The following is a 4,431-nucleotide window of genomic DNA, read 5'->3' as shown; positions in this document are numbered from 1 at the left end:
ATATATATACATATAATGCGTTGTATATGCATATCTGTACTACACACAAGCACACACATATATCAGGTATATTTAAGGGCTATTCTTTCGCGTTTGCTTAATTCATATAGACATAGAGTCATAGCACCGACTACGTTTTGTGTACAATCTGTGCTTACATATCTTGCTGAGATAAACTAAGATCTTCCTCCTGAGATTCATAAACTTCCTTCTATTATAGATCCATAGACACACACGCACACAGAAAATACATATGTATATATAAAGAGAAAAAGTGGGAGAGAGAGAGAGTGGTACATAGATAATGCGAAGAACCTGTCAATACAGTATTTCGACTAGCTATAAACAATCTATTTCAATACATTCTTCCACATACTTTCTATATACTTTGTAAACATTCTATCTTTCCTTTCTGTACATTCAAGAATTGCCTACTCGCCAGTGCAAGCTCCACTCTGGAACATCAGAACTCGTATCTCCTTAGGACGCCGAATCTATTCCATTTTACATATATTTTTAGATAATTCTCTCTCTCTCTCTCTCTCTCTCTCTCTCTCTCTCTCTCTCTCTCTCTCTCTCTCTCTCTCTCTCTCTCTCTCCTTCTCTCTTCTCTGTGTGTGTGTTTGAGTACGTTATACAAATCTTTATAAGTTCCTTCACAATAAATTTCTTTTTTCCCTCTTCTTGTAAGCTGCCTACTTTGAGTTGGGGAGTAAACTATTCAAAACCATTGTCCAGATTTCTGCTAACTCAACATACCAAACGTAATGGGTTAATCTTTTCTCAGTTAATCAAATTACAATCGTTATTGGGAGGTACAAATATGATTACGATAAATTCTACACCCGTGGCTGTGTGGTAAGAAATTTGTTTCCCAACCACATGGTTCTCGGTTCAGTGTCATTGCGTAGCACCTTGGGTAAGTGTCTTCTGTTATAACATTGCGCCGGCCAAAGCTGTGGGACTGGATTTGGCAGGCGGAAACTGAAAAAAGCCCAACCCACCACTGCTAGACAACCGGTGTTGGTTTGTTTACGTTCTCGTAACTTAGCGATTCTGCGAAATACACCATTAGAATAAGTACCAGGCTTATAAAATAAGTACTAGGTTCGATTTAATCGTCTAAACTGTTTAAGAATGTGCCTCGGCATTGCTGCAGCCCAATGATTGACACAAGTAAAAGATAAAAGATAAAAACTGAAGTATAGGAAGTTCGATTTAGTTAAGTTTATTAAAAACTCAATATGTGCAACGAAACAGAGGAGTGAATTTAATATTTGGCAGTTTAAGGATAACTCTTGAACATGTTATGGTTTTATTAGATCTCATCAGCGAAGGATAATTTGTAACAGTTTTGCCAGACAATGACGTACTAATAGACATCCCTGCGTTTTATAATCAGAATTGAAAATTAAACTAATGACAAGATGTTAATTCTTATTTCATGACTCGTTACATTACGTGAACACCAAATTTGTTATCTGGTTTTATGTAGAACATATTCTTGCATTATTAATAAAACGAAATACAAAGTGTAAATTTGTTCCTTATAGCTGTTTGCCTCAGTCGAAATAGCGCAGAAGAGAAACATGCTGACAAAAATATATGAAATTAATTAATCTTAAAAATATTCATAAATAATTAATAGTTCCTAATTTAAACAACAAAATCAACAATTTTTGAGGGGAAGGAGTTTACTCGACGAAATAGCCTCCGGTACTAAACAAGTAGTACAAGGTACATATTTTATCGACCTCTGCAAGGATGATAGGGTAACTTTACCTCGATAGGTAATGAAGTCAATATCTAAAAACCTGAAGATATATACAAGGCATTTTTCTTCCCCGATGTTCCAACTAATTCTACCACGACGTTGCCATAATTATTGAATAAATAAATAAAGTACTAGCGAAGTAAACAAACAAACTAGCGCGCTGTGAATACTACACGAGTGTTTGTATAAATCAATGAACTTAGTGTGATGAATGTAGAAAGATTAGATAGATAACTACGATGTCAGGAGCAAGAAATTATATCTGCTACTAATACAAGTAGTAGTAGAAGAAGCAGTGGTGGTGGCGGCAGCAGCAGCAGCAGCAGCAGCAGTAGTAGTAGTAGTAGTAGTAGTAGTAGTAGTAGTAGTAGTAGTAGTAGTAGTAGTAGTAGTGGTGGTGGTGGTGGGTTTTTTTGGTGGTGGTAGTAGTAGTAGTAGTAGTAGTAGTAGTAGTAGTAGTAGTAGTGGTGGTGGTGGTGGTGGTAGTAGTAGTAGTAGTAGTAGTAGTAGTTGTAGTAGTAGCGGTGGTGGTGGTGGTGATGGTAGTAGTAGTAGCAGTGGTGGTGGTAGTAGTAGTAGTAGTAGTAGTAGTAGTAGTAGTAGTATTTTCGAAATTAGATAGAAGGCCAGCAATTATGCGAGGAAACGTTTGGTCGATTACATCGACATCAAAATGAATACTTGATATATATCCTATTTTATCGATCCTGGCGGGATAAAACAAAGGCAAAATGTTGGCCTTCGTGAAATTTGAACTCACAGCGTAAAGAACCGAAAAAGAGATACTATAAGGTGTTTTTCCCACGTTTTAATGATTCGGAGGATCCATTGCCCAAAATAAATTTTTATTCAGGCACAAGAGCAGCAATTTTGCGAATGAAGATCACTCGATTAAAATCGACCAACTTCTGCAATTGATTGGCACATTATAAACTCCAGAAGAATGAAAGTTTGCATCTGAACCATAAGTTTTAAGAACTCTACCTTAAACTCTAAGGATTCTGTTTGAGTGCTAAAATATAGTGGAAATCACAACTCTTACCCATTTTCCTTGAATTTAATAAAGAGTTGTATTTCCTTTCTTTCCATTTATAAGAAACTATTAGCACGTTGATAAGTGTTTTGTTGGGGGAACCTTGAGGATTTACATATCTATAGCGAAAATCAAGTATTAAGACTAACAAATATATGGAAATATTATATTTATATACACATATCCACACATAAGGAATCCATGTCATACAGACAGACTGAAAGACAGAGAGAGAGACAGACAGACAGAGAAAAGGTAGCAGAGAAAATAGACAAAATACATACATGTACACGTGCATAATACATAAATGGATATTTGAAAAGTAAAGCACTACAGGCCTTGTATATGCTTATATATATGTGTGTGTGTGTGTATGTGTGTGTCTGTGTGTGTGAACACATTTGTTTTGTATGCCATGCAATTTTCTTTTCCAAAACGACAGAAATGTTGTTTTCGTTTTCGAGAAAAGTTTACAACAACTTCCGATCTCAGAAGAAGAAAACGAGAAACATATAAACAATAAAAAAAAAAATAGTAGAATAAATGTAGAAAAAAAAAGCATCTTACAGACAATGTCATTTGTCGAATACAATTAAAACAACATTTAGTTGTGTCAAACCGAAAATGGAAAGAACGAAAGAAAGGGGTAAAATTCTAGTTACAAAACGCCATTGAAATTGTTCAAACCACCACCTGCTTTTGGTCTTTTGATTTTATGTATTTTGGTTAGTGAGACTTCGCAAAATTTTGTTTGTTTTATTGCTGATATTGTTGTCGTTTTGTTGTTTTCTTTCATTTAGTTTTAGATATTCTTTTTTTAAAGAAATCTATGTTACTTTGCATGTTACCTTCCAGCAATTTCAGATAAGTTGACAGAAATGTTGAAGCGCCGAGAAATAATAATAATCTTTTCTACTATATGCACAAAAAGTGGAATTTTAGAGGCAGAGGGACAATCGATTACATCGCCCCGAGTACTCAACTGGTACTAATTTCATCGATCTCGAAAAGATGAAAGGCACAGTCAACCTCGATGGAAGATGAAATATAATAATAGAACATTGTTTTGTCTCGGTATAGAAGATGAGCTACAACGAATATTCTGCTCAATACCAGAGATTTGCTTGTCAGTTGCTTCACCTTCACCAGTTGAGCATGTCCCTTAATGGCTGACGATATGTGCATCCCTGATCACCAGCAGATGTAGTAGGGGAGCATCATAGCCATGTGTTGAGAGGAATTATTTGGGGCTTGGATAATTCACCGCTGGAGACATGGGTGTTTCGTTCAACATCCTTAAAATCCCTTATTCAGGGACTTTTTGAGCGGGTTGAACTACTCGACCTGAAGAAAATTCTAACTAGGCCCCATCTGCGAGGTCATGCGCTGTTTATTTTGATATGAGATCACCATGTCGCGCACATATGGTTGTGATGCATGTGCCTGGTGTACCCTTATCAGACGGGTAGTCATGATGGGTATATTGGGCTTCGTATATTTTACCCCAGTGTCACTTTGATGGCATGCACTGCTCTCTCACTCAATAATAATAATAATGATGATGATGTTGATAATAATAATAATAATAATAATAATAATAATAATAATAATAATAATAATAATA

Source organism: Octopus bimaculoides, chromosome 1 (genome assembly GCF_001194135.2).
Source record: "Octopus bimaculoides isolate UCB-OBI-ISO-001 chromosome 1, ASM119413v2, whole genome shotgun sequence".
In the NCBI taxonomy this organism is placed as follows: domain Eukaryota; kingdom Metazoa; phylum Mollusca; class Cephalopoda; order Octopoda; family Octopodidae; genus Octopus; species Octopus bimaculoides.
The sequence above is the reverse complement of the archived record's forward strand: the minus strand, read 5'-3'. Positions refer to the sequence as shown.